The sequence below is a fragment of the Falco punctatus genome (genome assembly GCF_963210335.1).
Source record: "Falco punctatus genome assembly, chromosome: 2".
Classification (NCBI taxonomy): domain Eukaryota; kingdom Metazoa; phylum Chordata; class Aves; order Falconiformes; family Falconidae; genus Falco; species Falco punctatus.
In genome coordinates, this window is record NC_137581.1 from 93,311,480 (window position 1) to 93,336,464 (window position 24,985).

The 24,985-nt window shown below is 39.1% G+C and overlaps 1 long non-coding RNA gene across 5 annotated transcripts in view; it reads left to right on the forward strand.

Annotated features, from left to right (window-relative positions):
* Window positions 1-24,090, forward strand: part of LOC308058847 — a 44,915-nt gene extending 20,825 nt beyond the window's left edge. For 2 of the 5 annotated variants that reach the window (XR_013926001.1, XR_013926002.1), the window contains exon 3: window positions 1,462-24,090. This is a non-coding gene — a long non-coding RNA (uncharacterized lncRNA). The remainder of the gene's footprint in view (window positions 1-1,461) is intronic. The other 3 variants (XR_013925998.1, XR_013925999.1, XR_013926000.1) reach the window with 3 other exon arrangements.
* Window positions 24,091-24,985: the final 895 nt, after the last annotated feature.

Consider the following 24,985-nt stretch of genomic DNA (forward strand, 5'->3'; position numbering starts at 1 on the left):
TCATTTCTTAATGGCCCATTAATTAGTGACTGAAGACTTTAGGTCTTTGGCATTGCCTCTGTCGTTCCTTGTCTACCAGGTTTGTATCTCTGTGTGTTCTTGTTTATTGCTTTCCCTCTTATGTGCTATCCCCTTTGCCATTAAAAAGGTCCTTGACTGGATAACCTTAATGGTGCATAGCTTTATTTGGCACCTTCCCAAGACACTTAAAATTTCTCTTCTTTTGTGATCTTATTCTGTTAGTTTCAGTAGCTATAGCTGTTTCAAAAACATATATAACAGTATTATCAACTGAAATTTCGAACGATGTCTTCAGGCAGATTAAAAAAATATTAATATAAGTTACAGTGTATTTAAAAAATCCCAACTACAACAGATTGCTGTGTGACTATATTTCAGGACTTGGAGCATGAAAAAGCAGTAAATACTATGAGAATTAACACTGAAATGGTGTACCTCCTGCTAGCAAATACTAGTATTTCTTCCTATGTTACATATACAAAGCTTTATCAGTTTTAGGACCATGCTCTTTCTCCCAGCACAGCCTGCTTTCATTCCCCAAATCTTCTTTTTTCCCCCCAAATGCTCTGATTTGCAGCACTAGAAACCTGAGGCCCAGGCGTGAGGACAGTCTGTGGCAGTAGAACCCACATGCTTACAGCGGGGCCATAAATCCCCGTGGCTGCTGCCCCATCCAGAGACAGATTGTGCACAGCGCTGTTGGTGCTGATGGATGTGGAGGGAAAAGAACCTGGAGAAACCATCATTTCCTTGGCCTGCCTTCCTCTCCCAGCCCTTCGGTGCCCCAGCGGTGTCCCAGTGAGCACACCATGTGTGCGTATGCGTGCGTGTGTGTGTCCTCTGTGCTGAGGGACCTCTCACAGAACACCAAACTGCATCTTGGGTTGTCTTGGGTGCCCTGCTGTAATATGAAGGTCTCTCCACTTTGCTATTGCTATTACCTGTTTATGCCATTCAGCACCACTGTTACTGTGTCTCCTTCTTCTTGTATGCATGAGTTTTTCAGATGGCTTCCTTTCCCCCAGATGTATATTTCTCCCAGGCATGGTTTCACCAGGCTCCCACCCTCTGCTTTTGATCAAAGTCTCTTTGCATGATTTCTCCCTTCCGACTGGTGGTTGACATTCCTCCTGGTTTAGTAACATCTAAAAACTACATTTATGTGGTACCTCCTTACTTTTCCTGTTCCTAAATGCATGCTTTAAATAAAACCAGATTTACGCTGATCCCTAAATCTTCCATTAGCTGTCTCCTGTGACCTCTGTACTTAGTTATTTATCATTGCCCTTTGCTTATGTTCATGGAAGTTTTCAGTCCATGACTGTTTTCATGTTAGCTGGCTCACATTAATTTTGCAAGTGAGATTTTGTAAGGCAGATTGCTATAATTCAAGGGTGGTATTTGCTGTGTTTTTTTAATCCACTAATCTTGTATTTCAAGACAGAAAGCAGTCATGAAGAAACAACGAACATAGTGCCAAAAGACAGAAGGTGCAGCTGAGTTCAAGATGTGCAGCATCAGGAACTTGCACAGTAATACGGTAGAAATACTGTTCATAGCCGAGGCTTCCACTTAGATGTTTGCAGAAGGGTTTTCCTTCTGTCATTTGTCTAAATACACTCTGTATGTGTGAACTACTGCAAATATGCCAGAATAGCAAGTAGAGTCAGGGGAGATTTATGGTTCCACTTGCCAGATGCAGCAAGTATATGTTTACAGAAAGGGGAAGAAAAGGCTGTAACTGAAGTTTCAAAGATTACAGAATGATGTTGAATAGGAGGACTTTGGGCTTGATGCTGTATGACAGGTTTTTTGGAAATGCAGAGAGTGGAATTATTTCACCTGATTTTAAAGGTCTCGGCTCTCACTGGAGAAGACAAGGATATTTTTTTTTAAATTTAGATTTCCACTTCAGCTCAAGCTGAATCAGGCCTGTTGACCTCAGGAAGTAGCTTAGATGCAGATGCATTTTATACAACTGCTTTAGATCAAATGAAACTGCTTCCTGATGTTATTAGAGAGGAGGAGCTTTCTTTAGTTGCCTGTTTTATCCTGTGCTACGCTAGAAGAGGAAGGCTCTCTTATGCCCAAGACATAGCTTTCTATAGGTCACTGTCCACATTAGGTATAGCTGTTGGTGGTTTGGGTTTTTATTTTAATTTTATTTATATATATATATATAAAAATATATTTTTTATATATATATATTACAGACCTTGCTTCAAGGTGCTACCCAAATGCCTTTTCCTGTGCTGGTGAGTGGTGCATGGCCTGGAGGGGCTCTTGGTGCTGCTGCTGCCTCCTTCACAGATGAGTGTGAGATAGGGCTGGAAACCTGTTTCCACACACACTTCCACATCCCCAGACACAGAACTGGAGCTGCTCTTGCCACCGCTATGAACATAATTAAACGTATTTATCATAAGGATGGACAAATGAACGGGTGAAGCTTCGGAACTCCTATCCTTCATGGATTTGTTGGATGCCACTAAAATTTAGTTTAAAGAAAGCCTTGTCACCAAGGAGAAGAACATAGTCTTCTCCAGCTCCTTCCCTTATGCAGACAGTGTTGCCAGGTCCTGTAGACTTAACATGAGAGTGTAGGCTACTTGATTTTTCATTTAAAGCCTAACTTCTGATGCTGTTTTGTCCTTCCAAAACAAAATCTCACTGCTTTCTTAGTGCTGTGCCACTATTTTTGGGGGCCAAAGAGATGTGTCCTGGAGCTTATAAACAATTCAGCAAATCAAGATAAGAGTCAACTATTTGTTACCAACAGAATGGAGCCAGATTTTCAGTAAAAGTACCATGGGAGACTTTCTTTGCCAGAGGATAATTATTGCTTTGACTCAGTTTATAGAAGTGCACATGGCCTTTCGCATTTATTGCAGCTGATAAGGCCATTGTAATTTAGACTGTTGTTTCAGTGGAAGGACTGAATTAATGTTTATTAGCTAATCATCGCCAGTTGATAACTCCCTAAAATTGAACATTGCATTACCTCTGCCATAAGTGCATTCCAGGCACCCTTACTCATGATGTAAGGCAGTCACATGTAGCTGTTTCATTTTTTTGCCCATTTATCTGTTTTGCAGAGATATACAGCTCTGCGGTTTTATTATCTTTATTAAGAATAACCCTTACCAGAGAAAGAGAAGATGAATGCATATTGAAATAAAATTTCTGTATCTACTACTAACATTGTAATCAGGTACTTGTCAGTTTTTCATGGCTTCTGTTATGTGTGATGGTTAAGCACAAGCTTCTCATTTTTTTACAGCTGTGACACTTCCCCTTATCTATGGGAAAGGCACATTGGGTGTGGGAACAGCTCAGTCCTCTTGATCTTTTTGTTCAAGCTGGCAGCACATCTCCAGTTTTGACAGTGGCTGGATAATGTTGGTACTTTCTCTGCTGTGACTGAGACTTCTGCTTACCCCCCAAAAAAACACTTCAAAACCAGTGTCACTGGTGCAAATCTGAATCCCTAAATAACAAAGAAAGCATGAGCTCTGTGTCAGAGAGCCTTTGGTGTAAAAGAAGTGAGGAAATAACAGTGGACAAGGCTGCAAAGTAACGTGAATTTGGCTGCATTACATTTGCCTTGTATCTTTGCTTTTATAGTCTTTTTTTTTTTTTTTTAATTCTGTGTCTCAGCCTTTTATCAGGGCACAGTGCCCATGTGCAGCTACAGTATGTTGAACACTTAGGGGCTGTCTCCTGCACCATCTACTAGATAATTTGTTTTGACTCAGGAAATGCACTTTATCTGCCTACTTTTTGGGTGGCTGTGGTCTATGCAACTTCATTTATAGCATTTTATTATAAAATAGAGAATAAGACCATGATTTTGCACAAAGTTCTTTTATAGATGGCCCGTCTCTGTCTTGCTCCACAGTCCCCTGGATGCTAATGAGTGAGACCAGATAAGGGCAGGAATCTGCCCCAGATCTAAGTTCAAGTGGTGTTGAACAAAGCCTTTAGTGGTAGGCAGTTGTGGATGCACACATAGCTACATTCCCAATAGCAATTTTACTATCTATACTGGGGAAGAACACAGAAGAACTTATAGACAGACTTTAAAAAAAACCCTCAGACTTGTGTCTGCTCACACTGTTCAGATTTCATGTCCCTGCTCCCTCTCCAAGACCAGATGCTTGTTCTCAATGGGTGTCTTTGAACCAACACAAGAAAAACAGCACCCTACAAGTAGAGCATGAATTGTGGGATGGCCCTGACCACCTTTGAAAAATGGCCATTGAAGGGTGGGTATTTATACCCAGGCTCAGTAGTTTGTTTGGTCAGTGATCTTGCTATTAGTATTAAGGAAGGAATAAATGAGAGCAAACAAACATTTGGGCAGGATATGCATTTTTATGAGGTTAACTCATCCTTGGGGAAAGAAGGAAGGCTCTGATCAAAGCATAGCCTTATTGCAGAAATCTGACTGCAGGGGTAGTTTCATTTGTTGAGTATTCAGTCTCTAGCAAGCAGCAGTGTTGAATGATTTAAGAGACTGGCCCAACAGAAAGACAACACACAGGAAGGGGTTACCACTGCTGTGAAGTTTAATAGTTCTGAATTAAAGTGGTTCATTTTCAAAGCAGGAAATATACTACAGCGTTGACGTTTACTGCCCTCTGGAAAGAATGTAGTAGGTCCATGTGGTAGGGGTATTTTTTTCTGTGTTTTTTTTTTCCTCTTCTGAACAAAAAAGGGAGGAAACCTTCTCTTTTTCTTCTACCGTTTGTTTGTCTTTCTTCAGCCAGTAATGGGCAAAAATGCTTGGAAAACATCACAAAGTAGGGGGGAAATGAGTAACACTACACCAATAAGGAGTTGTCCACCCAGCCAGATAATTGGTAGAAGGGCTGGTTATAGAGACCCATTTCCCAATTTCTGTCCACAGTGCTCTCTTCAAACCACCCTCTTATTGCACTCTTTGCAGCTTGCTAGCTTGTAAAATGTCTTCACATAGGCTTTCTCAAATGGATATTCAGTCACACAGTGACAGTACACACAAACCAGTATTTTACGTTATTGTCAATAAAATCAACCGGGAAAATATAATTGTCATGCTCTTCCCATGTTACTATTCCTAATGATGCAAAGTACCTTACCTGAAAAATCCTGGACTGAAATTCTCGCCCTCCTGGAGTCAGTAGATATTTTGCCATCAACAGATGAAGAGAATATTCTCTGTATACTGCCCATCTGAGGCAGGTGACATTCAGATACAAATTGATTGTGTTATGTCTAACTTGTTTGAAGTTGAAACCTAAGTCATAATTCCTCATTATAAGAATAAAGTTTCTGACACTGCTCTTGCCTGCACACAGAGGAGCATTTCCTACTACTTTGTCACTGAACTCTGTAAAACCTCTGTACCCTATAATTGGCAGGGACTCTTGTTTGCTAAAAAGGGGATGAGGTAATCAAGTAGTGAGTAAGCCATCTGGTTGCTCACCAGAACAGGCCCAGCAGGGCACATTGGGAAGAAAAGAATATAAATCACTAGAAGAAGTAACTAGATGAAAAATTGTGTGGTACATCTGGGCATGATAAGCCATTGCTATATAGGGCATCCAGAAACCTGTTCTGAGCTTGTTGTTTGAAATTTTTTGATACCAGCATACCAATGCAGAGTGCATGGATTAAAAGAAATCCCAACCTCTCCAACTGTCCTATTTTGCCATAAGCAAGTCATCCAGGACCTTCTCTCACATGCTGAGGGGCAGCTCCCTATGTGCATTAGAGGCAGCCTGGATTCCACTGTTCACCACGGACTGGTGCGTGTCAGTCGAATGCCGCGTTAATACACCGTTGGGCTGCAACAGTGCATTGTGGCTGCAGTGTGGTTTTTGTCAGAATGCCTATGAGGGCAGGCAGCTTAACAGAAGGTTTTTTTAACTTATTTAACTTAACTTATTAAGAAGTTAAGATTACACTTAGTGACTACCCAGCCTGCCTGCTGGCCCCAGTTGTTTGTGTACACTTTCAATAGTGTTCCCCATTAACTGATGGATTAGCTTAAGAGCTCACAATAGTTGTATCCAGAATTACTAATATACACATGTTCACATTACTAAAAGCTTCCTTCACTCCTCCTTTATAAAACATCTGTTTTCAGGTGCTTTTAGAATGATTCCTTTGTGGGGAGATTTCTTTCTGTGTTTTTCTGTGTGTCAGAAAGCACCTGAGAAACTTTGGCATTTTGGGGGATATGCATTTCACTACCTTTATTTAGTTATTTATTTTAAACACATTGGCTTATTTTGAATTGCATCTCCCCCCTATGAAGACCACAGGAAACCTATAACAAATATAATCTACTGTAGCAAAATAATGCAGAAAAAGATGAAGAAAACAATAAAAAATCCTCTTCTCTTTTCCAAGAAGACAGCTTTGACCCTGTCAAACAAGCCCTCTCCAAACTGCAACATCTGGTGGAAACAAGTTTTAGCATATTCAGGATGCAAAGCTCAGGGAAAATGCAATATGTGATGCATGGGATCTTGGTAAGAAGACCTCTCTGGCAGCTCCTGTATAGCATACCTGAGTGTTAAAATAATTTTTAGATCTCAGAGTATTATGTAGTAGATCTCTCCAAATGGGTAAGCTTGGCTGCAGTGTTAGTCTTGTAGGTCACAGTGGGAAAACCTTGAAGCACCAGCACCAAGTGAGCAATCAGTGACTTTTGATTTTGCAGGAAAATCTTGTGAGTTCCTCAGTAGCTTTATCTTTCCAAGGCAAGGTTTAATATGCCCTTTGTGTAAAATATGTTGCAGAAATGCTATCTAAAGTCAGCAAATATATGATGAGACTGTTCTTCCTATCTTTCAGAAAAGGACTGGCTGACGACTATGCAGGAGTATCTGTATCTGTTGTTAAAACTAATAAAACTAATACAGCCCTAAGTGCACTTGCTGTTCTTTTGAAGACAGTTCTTAATTCTGCTGCCCTTTAGTTATCTTGCACCAGTGATGTCAACAGGTTATTTCTCCACAATTATTTTATTTATAGCTTCACAAATTCTTCCCTTTTCAGATCACAGATGTTTGTTCGTTTGTTTACATACATAAAAAGAATCAGAAAAAATATTTTCAAAGATAAATTAAAGCTCTAGCTTTAACTTTGGAGATTTTATTATAAATAAGACTCAAATTAATTATGTGTTTGCCAGTTAGTCTTACTACACATTTTTTTCTATCAATAGCTTTAAGTAGTTATTATGTATATACAGCACAAGATTCAAAAAACTACAGTTCTATAGTAAATTATATATAAACAATAGTAAACTATATATAAACTATAGTATAGTACATAAAAACTATAATATAATATATATAGTAAACTATATATAAACTACAGTAAATTATAGTGTTTAGAGATTACTTGGAAGAAATTTTAGTCTCTCCTTGAATATGCTAACATACGTGTGTGTGTCTGTGTGTGTGTATGCACTAAAACTAAATGGTTGTGCTTTCTACGCTTTGGAATTTTTGTCTTAGTCCTCTTAATAGTTGTCAAGTAACCTAATCTCAACAGTCACATACTTTTTTGGACATCTTAGCAGGGAAACCATCAGTTGATTTGGCATGGAGACTAACCTTTCACCCCTTGGGGTGGTCCTTTCAGGACATAAGAGAAGGCACATAAGTGGATTAGCGTGTGGAGGCTTACATTGCTGACAGTGGTTTCCACGAGCATCACATTCTTACTGTTCTAGCAGCAATACAGCCTTGCATAAATGAAACTATCCATCTATTTAAGAGCTAGTTCTGTTCTGTTGTCATTTCAAACGAAGGTTTTCTGCTGCATTCATATCCTCAGTGCACAGTAACATCATGTGAATGTGACTAATGAAGAGCAGTATCCTAATGGTGTTTTAAGGACTAATGGCCAACGAGTTGGCTATTTCCTGGCAGTTAATGGCCATCTGGAGGAGATCTTAATCCATCTGGTCATTAACTGCCAGGAAATGATTGACTTCGAGGTTGTTATTGCTCTTAAAAATGAAATAGACTTTTTTCCTTCTCAGTCTCCTTGCTGTCATGCCACTGGCTTGCAGTCCTTAAATACTGTCTCCAATGTGAATATTTTCTTGATGGAAGAAGTGTTTTTAACTGTCCAAAGTGTCTTCTGCACTTCACAGAACCACACAAATGTGATCACTGCCTGAAACAGTCTATAGTCTGAGGCTATGATTTTGCATTTGTATCTACACAAAAAGAATCTTAAACTGGTGTGAAATTATGTTTAGCTAAACGGAGTTCTATGTGCAAAGAGAGGTTTTGATCTTTCAGATGCAACTAATAGGCTGTGATCTTGGCAGAAAGGATATCTGTTGCAAAAGCAGAGAGCAGAAAACAACAGAAGAATGATGGCAAAAAATGGTTACAATGTTCTGTCTTAAGAAAAGTAAAAAATTACCAGGGATAGAACTAAGAGTTGCCTGGGTCATCTTTGCCTTTACCCCACATTTCTTTCTTCTACTATACTTCTTTCTACGAGACGTTTAGATAAATTCTGGTGCAGCATTTTAAAATTTGTTTATTATGATAGTTATGGAGGAAAAATCTGCATTTCAAATCTCTCCATAAGAACTTGCTTTGCCAGGTTGTCTACAGCAAGTCTGATAATAACTTGAGGTTGTGCTGAGCCCACTGCCTATCATCACCAGATTGCCTTACTGGTTCCTTTAGTCCCCCATTTGTCCGTGCTGATCTTTGTCCTAAAGTAAGATGAAGCCATACTGGGAGTTCTCTAGGACTTCCAGCCTTTTTGGTTTGTATTTGGACATGGCAGATACCTAAGGACCTAGATACTATGTTTATTTCAAAGCTGCTCGAGTAAAGTTGGGCTTGAGACTTAAAAGGATTTAGGGAGAGAGCAGAAGGGAATTAAAAGGAGAGGATGGCTGTGGAATGGCATCTATGGTTTGTGATTCGTTGATGCTGAGGAGAGGAGAAGGGAAGAAGGGGAAAGACTGGATGGATGGGATGTACAACAGAAAAACAAATGTAGGTGAAGTACAGTAAAATAAAGTTAGTGTTGCAATACGTGAATCAAAACAAAAGCACATATAATTATCAACATATACTGTACTTAAGAAACAGCAGTTATTTGAGAAGATGCATTGACTGGATCTGAGTGAGACCCATAGAAACAGCTGTTCAAAGAGTGGGTCTGTCCAATACAGAGCACTTCAAGAAGCAAAACTGAAGAAAAACTTGTCTGATCCCCATCCAAAAATCAATTTGACTGCACAGCTTATAGTGTTCCTGGAATTTTGAATAACTGATCCTAATACAGTATCTGGATGCAAACTATTTGGTTTCTTTTTTCTGTCAGGAAACAACTATTACCAGAAGGGGGAAAAAATAGCCCAAGGAAGACAGCTAATTCATTTTTTATAATGCCTTAAGACATGGTGTTTCATACCTTAGTTGAAAATTCTAATTGGGTCAGGAAATTAAACACAATACTCTGTAGAACTTAAAAAAAAATGGAGCAAGCTTGAAGATAAACATTAAATACAAATAAATTTAAAAATACGATTGTAAAATAGTTATGGATACACTTGAAACCACATGTCAAAAAAACCACATCTGCTCTGGTATGCAGACCACACTCAGCCTCTTTATTTCACTTTTTATATTTTGGTTCAGTTTGGAAATAAAATGGACAAATTAAAAAAGGTTTGTAAATCAGTTCTAATGCGTAAAAGGGGAATTTAGTGTGGACGCATATATTCTTGCCTCCCGTACTTGTGCTAGAAACTCCAGTGTCTCTCTGTTGGAGCAGCTGTGATTTCAATAGGCTGCATAGCTTATGTGTGGCAATGTTTTTTTCTTATAATTAAGAACACATTTACAAATAAAACCCAGGAAAGGAAGGAAAGAATGTTAGCGGTGATAAAATTAAAGACTTCTGAATGGAAACTCTTTGAAGGGCATGCAGTATAGGTAACTCTTCATTTCAGAAAGGGAATTTATAAGTTTAGTTTAGTTCTGATCTTTGTGTTTTGTGTAATGGTGCATTTGGTTACAATGTGAAACTGCTTGCTAAAGGCCAGTTCCTCAGCTGGTTCTATCGTTAATTAGGGAACTATCTAGTGGTGGTGACAGAGATTGTATTGGTAAAATTACAAGAAAGAAAAGAACATGAAAGAGCTTCAGTTTTCAGTATTATTTAACACTTTCTTAGGAGGTAGGCAGCTCCCCCATTATCTGCCTGAACGCAGGGTGCTCTGTGGCCTCTTCTGTTCCTTGGCAGACTCTCCAGTTTGGAGCAGTCTCCAAGACCAAGGCAGATCAGGGAATCTGTCAGCAGTAACAAGTCTGTCAATCATCCCCATCCCAAAATAAATGTTCTGGGAAGTCTGTATGAGCCACAGGGGAAGGAAACAAACCTCTTTGTATGAAAGAGGACCTCTAAGACTGCAGTTTAATCTTCTGGGGTTTTCATTATGAATGTTTTCACTCTTAAAAAACACGAATCTGCTGTTCCTTGGTCTGTGCATAAAATTAAGTCTAAGAGTGTATAATAAAACGTGTTAACCAGCAAGCAATTTAGAGATGACTAGGCTGCATGTGCATTAAATAATATCAGAATAGGCAGTTTCTATTTTAAACATGACCGTTGAGGGTATACTGATTTCATGATTGTCAACTGTGTGACAGAAAACAGAGGCTAATTACGTGACCAAACCTAGAAATTCTCAGTAAAAAAAAAAAGCTATGTGAGACAGCTTCTGACAATTTTCCATACTCTCTATTTTGCGTAATCTCTAATCCCTTTCTCTGCAGGGCGATGCACCACTCTGTATCCTGTCTTGACTTCTTTTAACGCCCTGGTGTAAATGACCCCTGTATGAACTGGAACAGGTTGCCCAGAGATGTTGGTCTCTCCATCCTTGGAGACAGTTGAAGCCTGACTGGACGTAGCCCTAAGCACTGCTTACGCAGACTCCAGGGGTCCCTTCCAACCTCAAAGACTGTGATTCAGTGATCTATTCTGTGCTGTAAAGCAGATGTTCAATCTAATGCCTCTTGAGTTTTTTTCCTGGTTTCTTTGTTTGTTTTTTTTTTTTCCATTGTAAAATTTCCCTTTAAATGCATGTAGACTATGCTGAGGTGTAAAACACCCGGTAAAACTAGGATGGTATTTATCTCCCCTAATTTTAGAAGTCCTTAGCAGAGGTGTCTGCTGCAGAGTTGGTTGCCCAAGATGCTCCTTACAGTACGTTGAGAAATTTTTAGGGTTATGTTCATAATCGTATTCTTGTTGTTTATTTTAAGAGAAGATGAATAACCCTTTGAAGCATCTGTTTCTCTCCCTCAGCTAGAAAGGGAGCCAAAAGTTACTACTTCAGCTAATTTAAGCTATTGGAAAGTTTTGGGTTGTCTCATTGATTTTTTTCCAGAGTTCTCTTTCCAAAGTTTCAACCACCATTTCTGCTTGCTATTAGTGTTTGAACTTCATCCACTGGAAAAAACAGGTGAATGGGATACACCATTTTGTTTTTAGAATAATTAAATAGCACTGTGTTATTTTTTAGTAAATTCTCACCTTTTGAGCCTTTGATACCCAGAACTTTTCTGAAAACTTTATTTTTTGTGGGTACTTTTTTCATGGAAAAAAAAAGGTATAATACAGTTGTTTACATATTTTGAAATGTAACAAACCCTACCTAATAGCACTGGAAGGTATTCCATATATTTATTGTATGTTTTTAGTACTAGATTAAGTCTAAATTCACCGAGCATTGCAGCTGTGAATTTTGAACTCGGTGTACTTCATTTTTTTCCAATGTATGTAAATAAAGAGTGTACTGCAGGCAAGGACTATAAGAAATTATCTCCTATAAGAAGTGCTCTGTTATTTTGGTTTTGTGATTCAGTAAAATTACTGCTGCAGCATTTTGATGAAGTATTTGATGAAAAAACCAACTCAAAGTGACTGCGAAGATACAATCAAGTGCATAACTTAGCTCAGCAAGTTGTCACTGTCTGGTTAGAGTCCAATCTGTCCTGTCCCAGCAGAACACAGAGCCTCTGCTGAAAGATGATTTCTTGCACATGTCCAGTCACCACTGTGCAGCCCGGCACACACAGAGCTCCACTTGATTTGCTTATGGACAGTTAACTTTCCTGTCAAGCAGACATACAGGTAGCTGAAATCAGTCAGCAGAGACCTGGAAAGGTCCTATCTGTGATCATGCAATATATATTTGAGTGGTTTCTGTGAGCCCAGAGGAAGACAGCGTTCATGCTTCGCTGTCGTCTAGGCGTTTGTGGCCACTATCAGCTTTTCCTCACTGCTGTGTACGCACAGAGCACCATCCTGTGAAGCCTCCTGCAGTCTGCGAGGAATCCTATGAGGAAAATACATTGCAGGATAGCATGGGGATGAAGCAATGATACCTTGCAGTCTCCCCCACAAACTGCATGAGCTTTGAAGAGCCTTTAGCCCCTTTTCAGAACTCCTAAGAAGAAATGTAATTGTCTATTAAGATAGTTCAACTTGTCTTAAGGATTTTCTTTTGGTTTTGCTACCTTAGTTTCAATAAGCCTTCAGAAAAGGACATGAGCTCAGCTGCGGCTTTTCCAGGAATAACCCCAGAATTGTTAATTTTGAAAAGGAGAAAGCTCTACCAGAGCTGCAAGGTGATCAAATGCAGCAGCAGCATTCCGCTGAGAAAAAGGTGATAGAGAAATGACTGTCAGCGTGTAAACCTAGGCAGCCTGCTGCTGACCTCCTGACCCTGTTCATCACAGCTGAATGGCCTAAGAACGTGGCGGTCCTTCCCGGTAACTAGCTGCACTTCTTTTGTTCAGCTGCAGAGAGATGAATGCCTTGGGGCTGTTATACAACACTGCAGGAAGTTCCAGAGACTCCTCATTGCTTTTCTTCTAGGGAGGACTAATGTATATTTCGGAAAACCTAGATGTCTAACTTAAATGCACTTACACTGTCTTTTTATTTAGCAGAGGGAAATGAAAGGTTTTTCTTATGTACATCTGGAATTGCCCCAACTAGAATTATTTCCAAATAAGGGTAAGCCAAGTAAACACCCACGGGAAAAATTATTTTACTGCATTGTTATTCCTAGTGGATATTTTCATTGGTTTATTTGTTCAAGTTCTAGTCACGTCATTTGTATGGATGAGATTTCATAATTGCTATTGATTTCTATAAAGAATTCTTGTTTTGTTGTTATAAAACTGTGTGATGTAACCCTTTGAATACCAGCATTTGCCAGTAAATATCAGTCCAAGGGTGGCGATTCTTCTGGTTTGCCTGTAATCTTTGAAGGCAAGTGTAGCATTCCCAGTGAAGGGTAATATTGTTTAAAGTTTTAATTCTTCCAAGTTTCCCTTAATTTACTTCACTTTGTGAATGGTGATAGTAACAAGTCATGTCTCCATAGATACTATTAATTTATCTCCTGTTTCAGATTTCTTGTCTTCTGAAGAGTTCATAGGTACATAAATATTTAGAGAATACAAAGAAAAATGATGTTGTGCTGGAGCTGTCAAGCAGAAACAAGATGCAACTGCTATCCATGACCTTCTTCCTTCCTGATGGATGTTACATACTTCTGCTCAGTGTACCTGAGGAAGTGAAGCGTTTTAAATATTAACTTCAAACTCCTCTGCCTCAGCCAGATTTCCCATCTGCTTTTTGTTTTGTTTTTTTTTTTTTTCCCTCCTGTTTGCTACCTTGGCTTTATCTTTCACAATGATTTTTTTCTCCATTTCCACATTATGTTTATATAGCTGCCATCATAGCTTCTGTTACTACACTATACTGTTACTAACTCCTCAACTACTCCTCCATTTATCTAGGAAATTACAGCTAACTTCCAAGGAACAAAGGAAAGCAAACTGGTTTTGAATAGTAGTCCTACACACCTTACAAACTAGCTTCTAAGTACATGAACAACATCTTCCTTCTCTGCACATGTAAGTACAAGATCTGTACCTGGGCTTCAAAACAGACAGTCATCAAGCACATACCACTTCGCTAAAGGTAAGAATCTTACTATTTTGGGAGAGAGGAAGAAAATGGGAGAAGAAGAGGAATGTAATGAACTGGTTGTGATTCATAACAAGATAAAGTATTTCACCTTTATAGGGTGGAAAACATCTTAATTTTGCAATGCTCTGTCCTCAGTGTTTGAAAACATACCGAAAAAGGCAATTACCTGGTCCCATATTCTGCTTCCAGGACAGAGCAGCACAGCACTTGATAGGAACTGGGCTCCTGTATATGGGAGCAGAATATCTCTATTGATCTGAAACATCATTCAAGAACAGTTCAAATGCCATTGATGGAAAATCAACAGGAATTGGAAGATGTAATCTCAGCCTGGTAAGTGTGACTTTAAGGTGTTGGACTGGAGCATGGGAAGACATTGGTTACCATCTAGAGGTAACTTGTTTACAAAGAACTTGGTCCCTTGGAAGGGTCACCAGGATTAACACTGAAGTTGATTGTATAAGGTCTTCATTGCTTTCTGGATAATGAAAGGCCAAAGTATACCCGCAAGAGGACTGAAATTCTCTCAACTAGTGATAGACTGGATGAGAGAAGAAACTTTGTCTTCTTTGTAGAAAACCATGCCCTTTTATTTCTAGGAATAACATTTGTGTTCCTTGACGGTTCAAAAAACCCTCAAGTGAGAGTCGGAGCCTTTGATGTCTTTGGTGAATGAAGGCTGCTTAATTAGTGCTAATTAAGCTTAACAGTGCCACTTGGTGGGAGTTAAAATAAGAAGCAAAAGTGAAGTTGTCAGCTATGTAAACTTGTAAGGAGGCATTCCAAATGCGTTCATACATAGCTGCTGCATTAATGTGAGGGCAAGATGAATGAGTAGGTATTTGAGAAAAAGAATTTAACACAAACAGCTCAAACTGTACAATTTTTCATGTGGTATTCAAATGTGCTGTTTCGTTGTTCCTTCTTTGTTTGACTTCTGTAGATTTGTTGTTAGACCGCAACTGAAAAATTAATTACAGATGCTAATGGTAACCAGATATTTTCATGTAAATCTACTACAGACAGACTTTGGAAGAGAAACAGGGTGGGATTGCAATGTATATTTATTTCAGTCTGAAGTACCTAATATAATAAACACTATCTTGTTTGCATTTCTTTTAGGTAGTAGGGGAAGGCCCTTACTATGTGGAATGTGTCTTTGGTGTCCGTCAGTTCACAGTAGTCTACCCACTGGCCAGTTTCAAACAGAGAGACTGAAGGAGAATGCTCACAAACAGTTATGCAAGCAACAAAGCAAACTTCCTGCACACAGGGAGGGATGAAAGCTCTATTAAGAGCCCTCTACTGAGGAAGACTGCAATATGAATTCCACTCTTACTGGCCCCATGAAAAAGGATGTTGCAGGTGCCTTAAAACCAGAAGGAAAACATCACGCAGAATCTGCACTTCACCAGCATCACAGAATTCACGCAGGAGTGAATGGAAATGATAAATAAAGGTTAACAGACATCCACGAGAGATGAGTTTTCAGGGAACTAGTTGTTTTAATTGCCTAAGTAACACCTTTAAACTAGACATGTGTAAGAGTTAAGCAGCTGGTCAGGGATTTTGCTCTCACGGAAAACAGATATTTCTGCACAGTGCAAGAGCAGTGGAAGGCAGTCTGAAGGTTTAAGAGCACTATGTTCCAGGTAGCTTGGAGAGAAACTGGGGCCACATCCTGCAACCCTCACCCATCTGTTATGCCCTCCTCTTGGGAACAGTTCTCCGTTCAGCATGTGCTAGTTACAGCAGTCAGGGGTTGCCCTCAGGATTAGCAGAATCTCAGCATTACATAATTCTTTCACATTTGTAAGGTGTTTCTTCTTGCTAGCTGTATAAAGGGGAATTCACTGCTACCTATTGCAGTGGGTTTGACTTGCATCAGAAATTGATCTTATTTGCAGTACAAGAGAGAGTTTTTAACTGCTTTCACATAAAAAGGGCAGGTGAGGAATAAGATAATCAAGCATTAGAAACATGTGACACCACCAATGAGTTATTTTGTCTTTATGGGCATAGGTTACAAATTACGTACATACTAGGAGAATAATAAAGATGAGAAGCTGGGCCTAATGAATCCCAAATTCCACATTATATACATCATACAGGTGTGTATGAATAGACCTGTAGCTGAGTAGTCAGGACTGTATTCAATTGCTGTAATCAGCATACCAGATCTTGGCTTTGACTTGCTAGGGAGAATGACTGGAGGTGGTCATAGCATGTGAAGCAACAGGAACCTAGTGAGCAAATATTTTAAATTTAGCTAAAGGTCAGAGTAACACACTGATTCACGAATGACCTAGATGTCATGAATGAGTTAGGAGATGGTGGCTTTGATTTAGCAGATCACTTCAATCACAAATACACTTGCTTATCTCTTCTTGAATGGTGAAGTTTCCATGATCATTTGTACACAAAACTGGAGTTTCTAACCCAGCCCTCTGTGAATACACAAGTGCAGTAAGTGGAGGTAGTTTGAGTAGTATTCTAGTTGCCGTAAAAGAAGTCACTTTTGACCTCTTGTTTTTGAGGTAGATTCAGTGTCATGGGGAGTTTGAATTTAATGACATGTAGACACACCTCATCTTTTAAAATAGTCACCCTGTGTTGCTTCTGTCTCTGCACACTACCATATCCATAAAAGATAATTGTTGCTCAAAAAATGCTGAGGGAGAACTGGTGCAATATCTTCCCTTAATGAAATGTAAAAACAAAGTAAGATTTGATTTGGTTGACAGTTTCTTATGAGATTTTCTTGCATATTTTAGCATAAACTGTTATTATTTTGGCTGCAATGTCTTAAAAAGAAATTGCACCCCACTGTTCTTCATGTTGCAACTTTGCAGCATGGTGACGGCTTTTTTAAAATTTGTTTTACCAAAACATAAGTTCTCCCAGGGTGTTTTATCACTCTTGTAGTACTCTCGGCATGTTTGTTACTTTGGTGGTGGACTTGGTGTATTGATGGGGAGAAGCATTTTGCTTTACCCGTGCCACAAGCATCCTTTGGCGAACAATGTCCTGTAAAACCTAGTTCCAGAATTTGAGGGATTTTAAAAATAATTTCTTTAGATAACCGAAAGCACTGAGCATGCTTCCATAAATTTTAAAAATTATAGTGAGAAGACTTTTCTACTTCTTTGCAGCCAACATACCACAGTTTGCAGTTAACTTATGACAATTTTAAATTGCAGATAACAAAACCACAATTATAAGTAAAACCAGAAAAGGCTGATTTGCTGTCATTGCTCTGGGTGAGAGAAATGCAAAATTCATTAAGCAGCCCCATGCAGAAGAAATACATCAAGTCCTTTCAGTTTTCATAATCAACAGTGCTGTTCATCTAATAGGGAAGTTGGAAGATATTTCTTTAACCTTAAGTACCTTTCTAAGAAAAATTCCTTTGGGAGAATGTGGTACTGTTCTCTAGGGTGATACCATCCTTGGACATCTGAGCTGACAACATTCTTCAGTCACTGTGGAGAATGGTATCAGCCAACTTTACTGAGCCAAAACCAACAGTCTGCAGTTTGGCTTGAGAGGCAGATTGTGTGGCATCCAAAATAAATTTGTAAGGTAAGCGTGAAAGAAGTGGGTTAGACCCGATAAAAACAGATGTTCATAAATGAGGGACTGGGTGAGGGATTTAGAGTCTGTAGTGCTATTTAGGTATCAGGCCTTGATTTAGCAGCTAATTCAGACAGAGATAAGTTATTTTGAAAAGGTCATGGAGATTTCCCCAATTATGTATTTCTAGCCTTAAAATATGGCAACTGGAAAGAAAAAAAGAAAATTACTGAGGCTTACCCTTCATTTTCATAAATGATTAAGAGAAAGCAAAAAATAATGGATGTAAGGGGGGAAACAGAGATTTAGAAGGTACAGAATAGAAGAGATGACGTTTTTGAGAATTTCAGAACTTAAGTACTTTCCCACTCTCCCCACTGTCAGAGGTGATCACCAAAGTGAATGGCAAGCAAAGGGCATGTAGAAAATGTGGTCAGTGTAATTTAGCGGGATTCCTATCAGCTGATTTACTGCAGATATATTCCTGATACAGTAGCAGGTCCCAAAAAGAAAATGTGATGTTTGTTAGCTTGTTAGTAGTTTAGGGAATATGTGCGTATTATTAACATATGAATGTTTCTCACTGTGATACTGAAAATTTGACACACCAAAAATCCTTTTAGTGCAAAGTTACAATTTGATAAAAATATTAACTTGGCTGCATTGAAGACTAAAGCATAGAACAAGATGCAAAAGATGCTCCACACTTAAGAATTTGATTAATAATTGAAAAGAAACTTCTTCTAAAGCCTTCTAACATTAGGGAATATACACCAGTTGTGGAGTACTGGAATTAAACAGATGTCTGTGTAATACTTGGTGTAGCACCTCCAGTGAGACCACTCTACAACTCAGATAGTAAACCACATCTTCTATTAAATGTAATTCTCACAGCAGTAGTGCAGCATAGTTCAATACAGAACAAAAGGTGTTTCCTTACTTTTAAGTAATCCCTGCTGCAGCCTGCATGATTAAGATGTGATTGTGAAACAAATGTAGTTAATAATGGAGGGAAGCTTCTAAAGATGGAAGCAATATATTAAAACAAAACAAAGAGATTGAATCAAATAGGGAGTAAACTGATCTAGAAGGAAATCCTCTGCTAGAGGTTAATGCTACAGGATAACAACTAAGGCAGAGAGGGGTTTATTACAAGTTATTTAAGAAATAGAGAGCATGTCTAAAATCCTAAGGGACCTGCAGAAAATGTCGGATTACTTCATTTCACCTTGAGGAAAGAAGGACACAGAGTTGAAATATTTCAATTTAGATGAAGCAACAACCCCAGATGGGATGCTTTGTGAGTTCTGTAAGATATGGTAAGTCATTGGCTTATGTGGCATAATAATTTAAAATGTTTCTAGGAAATTGACATTTCCTAGGCAGTATATGAGAAGCAGTAGAAAAATGCAGCTGGAAAACACTCTGATTTTACTACATGGCTGAAGGACATCTGAAGGAGTTGTTTGCAGCCCTGAAGACAGAATCCATCCACACCTGACTAGTCACCCTGGACTCACTGTAGAGCCAGTGGAAGCAAACAGGCTCGCTCGGACACAGTCCTTATTTCAAAGCATGTGTGTGTACTTGGTCCAATAAACCTGTATACTTGCTTGTGAAAGTCTAAAGTTAGAGGCAATTAATCCAGTCATAGGTACCAGTAATCCCCTTGGACAGTGTGTGATTTGGCTCAGTACAAGGAGTTTCAGAGGTTAAGTTGGGCTTCAGATTTTCAATGCACAAGACTGCTAGGTTCTCCACAGCTGAAGCTGGAAATGCTGCTTTGGTATGTACTCCAATGTGCTTTTTAAGAGCACATGGATATGTATGCACAGAACCGAGAAGTAGCATATGCAGAGCTGCAGTTCTCTGATAGAGCTTACACACACATATGTACCCTTACCACTGCCTTGGAAGGAGGCACTAGACTTTCCTGGGGAAGTTGGTCATTGTCCAGTATTACCTTGCTGACTGCGAGTGCATTGTAAATCAGCATTAAGTCTGTTCTGCTGCCTCATTTGCATCTGTGAAGTTGGAAATGAGGAGGAAACACACCTTTCCAAGTCTGTTCTCTCTTCCTCAGATGGCAACTCTACCCAAGGCTTACAGATGTCTGCCTGTGCCTGAACAGCTCCTTGTCTAGTGAAACCCTGCGTCCCAGTTCGGTGTGGGTCTTCCAATAAGTTTTTTAAAACTCAGTACACCAACCCTGATTTTTGTGCCTTACAGTATTTCAGTGCTGACACCCTATTCACACCAAGCCTGGCAGAGGGTCTGGTGGCAAAGCTGTATTCAATTCTCCTTAAAGCTTCTGTTCAGCTCAACAAAAATGGCATTCTGGTGAATGATAAAATGACGAGGTTTGCATATATGTGAGATGCTGCTCTTAATAAAAACAAAAGTCTGTGGTCGAGCAGAACAACGTGCTGCTGGATTGACAGCTCACTGCTTCAATTTCCTCCAGTCTCGGTACCGCTGACACTACCGTGCTTTAAAGAAAAATGCCCACAGAACGGGTTTATATTACAAGGTTATTATTTACATGCTCACTGTTGTCTACCAGATCTGTTTTGCCACCTGCTGGAACTGATTTAGACCCTAATGCTCTCCACCTTTTTATCTCAGTGGGGCTGCAAGCCTGCCCGCTGTTGGGGGAGCGCATGGGCCACCCACGGGGAGCAGCCCGGGGGACAGCTGTGTCCCCGACAGCACGCTCTCCGGCAGGGTGACCTGCACGTTGCACGGCAGCGTCTGACCGTCAGCCCTCCCGTCCTATCTAGGTGGTAAATGGATGATCGGGCCGATCAGAACATAGGGACATAGTTTTATCATGCTCGTGCCTGTGGTCCTAATTCGCTTGCTAAGAGCTTTAGGGCAATCTGTAAGTCTGATCAATACTTCCACCAAAAGAAGGAGCAGTAATCAGAATTTTGATATGTATGCTATAGTTTTATTGGCTTGGTCTGTATGTCTCAAGATACTGGGAATTATTGCTTAATCCTCAACACTGAAAAAAGGGAAGCAGACCCAATGGGGATTATATGCAGTAGCCAATAAAAGTCATACTCTATGAAAATATTACAATTAGAAATGAAAGACAGTCTTTCCAGATAGCTTTCCTTGAGCTTTTACAAATGTTTAGACAGCCTAATCTAACCACATACTTAGAAAAGCTATTTTCAGTGAGACCCTTGTGAACTGTACTGTTAGTTAGCATTCTTGGCCCAGGTTAGCAATGGAAAATATTTCTTATCTGATTTGGCTGTATTTATAAGTGAAAGACATGTAAAATGCATTTTGTCTTTTGGATCTTTTTTTATTTACGAAAAATAACAGAGTTTGTTACGTATCAGAAAAATTACTTGTGAACATTCATGTAACGGTCTTTGATGCTACTCTGGAACTCTTTTTAAAGCATTTTACATATAAATAGCAACATATTTTACATATATAATCTGGGTTTATATAGCTAGTTTTCTCCAATATTATAAACAGACTTTAATGTCTAGCCATATAGTCAAAGCTCTGCCATTTAAGCATGAAGCCAGAAACTGACAGTCCAGCAACAGACCATGTGAGCTATATTTATATGTAATTTGAAATGATCTTTAATATCACAACACTGCGGTTCCCATCCATCCCTTAGAAATGTGAGGAAAGGAAAAATTATCCCCTGTAAAGTCAGAACTTCAATATTTTGGCAAACGGCTACCACTGATGTGTAAATAAGAATTCTACAAAAGAACCCAAGAACATAAATACTCCAGGAAGTAGTTGTGTCCTTTATTAAAAGGACACTTTTGATAGGTCAAATTGCAGAGTACTTCATAAAAAATCCTATGTGTTGCTTGGTAAAATGGTATTGAAGGGTGGGACAGCCCTGTGCAGACAATGCAATATATGTTATAAGAATGTAAGACCTAATTTGAATGGGACTATCCAGTTTTTACAGTCACCTCCTTTGTATCATCATCTCCTGCATTTTAAAATACATACCAGAGTATTCCATAGATGTATTTTCCATCGGCCGTGCAACAACAAAAGATTTTGGGCCATACTTCATACCCAGTGTTTGAGAAAAAGCTGGCTGCACACATCTAGCTTGAAAATAGAGGGGAAATTGCCTTTTTTTATTCTGGAAGCATTTTGGGTCAGCACTGAGAAAAAACTGAATGTGAACGTATTCAAGAAAAAAAAAATTATTATAAGGACTTTAAACTGATTTTAAGAGAAACATAAGTATTTCTCAGCAAAATAATTTTCAGAAGTGTTTAGAAAGAATATACAACTTGGTTCCTATAATTTCTTTTCACATTTAAATGTCTGTTTTATTCAAAGATCCTGATGATGACAAAAACTAGAACTTCCCCACAGTGTATTGACGGATGGTGACTGTTAAGTGTGGGAACAAGGTACTTCTGCCCTAATAATCACAGCCTGCAGGACACTTTTTGATAAAACTTCAAATGAGACTTGTTGACATTGTTGCCATAAGCCATAACTGTGGGCTCATCTCCTTCCTTACACCTCCCTGTGGCCTTCAAAGTATAAATTTACAAACATACTCTCAGAATTTTAGATCAGGAAGTTCCTAAACATTCCATAATGCTTGTGCTTTTATTAATTGGTCATTTATTTCTTAATTTTCGTGGCACACATCAATCCCTCAACCTTCGCATTAATTGCAAAGTTGGAATTGGAAAGGGGACCTTTCCATTGGCATCATCAGGAACAGTTTCACCTGGACTGATCATTCCTTTTAAATCTCTTCTGCAATTCTAAACCTTTAACTATCCCAGAATAAAGTCCTTCTTTTTCCCAAAATAGAACAATATGACAATAATAGGCCTGTGGTTACACTTAGCATGCTAACTGCTCTCTAGATGAGTTTGTCTCATGTATTGCCTACTTTTCCAGCCTTGGGAGTCATCTGTGAGACTGTAATGGGGAGATGAGTGTCTCTTTGGGAAAACAAAGTAGACATCCTAAGTCACTATGAGTCTTGATGAATCTACATCATGGTGGGATTCTCTCATACTCTATCTCGTCTGATCTTTTGCTGTGTTCTCCTTCTTCTTCTGCTGAGTGCTTTTTATTGTATTCAGAACAATGGTGGGTGGGGTGGTATGCATGCCAGAGAAATATTCTTAATGTGGAGTCTTGGCAGAAAGGTTCATAAGTAATTATCTGTTGAAATGTGTTTACTGTATTTGCTTTGGTCCCTCCATAGCAGAAGACAATTAAAACCAGGGAAGTCAACTTTGCTTTCATCAAAGGACATAGAAGATGCAGATCTGCACAAAACATTCCTAATAGCATACATTTTCTAAGCCTCAGGTAGTCCCTTGGACTATTTGTGTAATGTTGAATAAAAGAGGGACAGGCCCTCTCCCTGAGGTCAAGAGGCTTATGCCCAGATTATTTCAGACCAACCTGTCAGGCTAGTGTTTATGAGAAGGTTGGCTGAATCCGGGCTATGTAGTATTTGGCCAAACATCTTCTCTAAGCCCCATGTGATGTTCCTGTGGCTTTAAGTAATAATTATCCCTTTTTATGACTTTTTAAACATCATTATCCTCAATGACTTAATGGTTAGATCATAATTATGTGTGTACCGTGCCTTTGGGCATGGCAGGAAGACATTTATGCATGTTTGAAGATGCAAAGCCTGCTTGAAGGCTGCCATAAAGCTCTGTGTGAGGGGAATCAGGGAATCCCCTTGCTACAGATAAAGTGATCTCTGGAATGAACTATTGGCAGAACCATACCTGGGTGCTGCCTTGGGCTGAGCTAACTAGAGTGGGCCAAAACAGAGCAAGGTAACCATGAATTAGGGCAGAGGAGCAGAGATCCAACACTCGAAACACTCTGACTGTGTCTTTCCTATTTAACAGTCTAGAGGCATCCTCAGTTCCCAGTCAATCCTGAAAAAATTGATTAAAACCTGTTTATTAGAACAAAATCTGCTTCTTAGTGTCTTTTGTATGGAGCATTGACAATTATTTTTGAACACCTGAAAATATTCTACTATATCTCCAGCTCTTTGAGACTTGGTACAAAGTGGAGGCATCACAAGAGCAAGGGCTGAAGATTTAGGTACAGATCATGGGGTGGGGGTGGGGGTGGGGGGGTGGGGAATGTGTGTTTTTAGTGGTTTAAAACTTGTTGAAAATTAGATATTAACTGCTGTTTTCTAACTTGTCACATCAGTGATATGTTCCCAGAAGATTTTAGCTAATTAAGGTTTAATTTCTTTTGGACTCATGTCAACCTGTTTTCTTTGCATTTTTAAAATTTCTTACTTTTAATAAGTAAAAGCTATTTCAGAATCCAAATAGTGTACGCTTTTTAATTTAGAAATTCTTCTACCAATTTTCTCCACTGCATCTAAAGATTAACCTAACACTTGATATGAACTTAAGAATATCTCATTATCTTACTTGGTTCTTTTCTTTTAAAAGGTTCTTTTAAATTACTTTCCCTTTTCTTTTAAATTGCAAAGGTTTGCTTGACATTCCCTGACTGCCCTCCTGAACCTAGAGCATTTTGTTTTGAATACTCTGGCCAAAAGGCACGGTTAGAGGCTTAAGTTCATGGTGTATTCATCAAATACCACCAAAAGAGTAATTCCCAGATGGATGAGGAGGGCTCTCAGAGCTGTTGTGATGTTATAAAACACTCTGTGTAAAACCTTACAGTTTATATGGCCAAGTGAACTCTTCTACTCTACAACACCGTGACAGGTGGGTGATCCATCAGGCTTTCTGTGTTATCTGAACACCGTTGCAGAATCTTACACTTGGGAGCAGATGTGGGTAACATCAGGTAGCAGTCTGATTTATAAAAACATAAGTTTGCATTGGGTGTGAAACCAGCAGGCTTAGAGATGAATGAATGCCAGGGCACTGTTCGAGCTGTTGAAGACTCCTCCTATTCTTTGAGAAGCCTTGATGGCACCTGGTCTTCTGAACCCTGGTGTGTGCAATGGATGGGCATTAGAGATGAGTAGATCTTTTCACGTAGTTGACTGACCAAATGATGATGGATCTGAAGTGTCCATTTGATCTTGGTATGCAGGCAGACAGAGCTGGAGTAGTGCCATCAACTTGGGGATGAAACCTCTTTACAAAAGGCATTTGGCCAGGCTATCCTTTATTTTGTTTTCAATAGGAAATGCAGTGTGAGGTTGACAAACCATGTTTATGTTTATACATTATTAATAGCAATAGGATGTAATAGAAAAAGGGGGATTCTTGGAAAAGCACAGGAGTACTGTTGTGTTTTAAGTGTGAAAAGATAATCCTGTTAGAGCTAGAGATGAACTTTGTGATATACATACTTTACA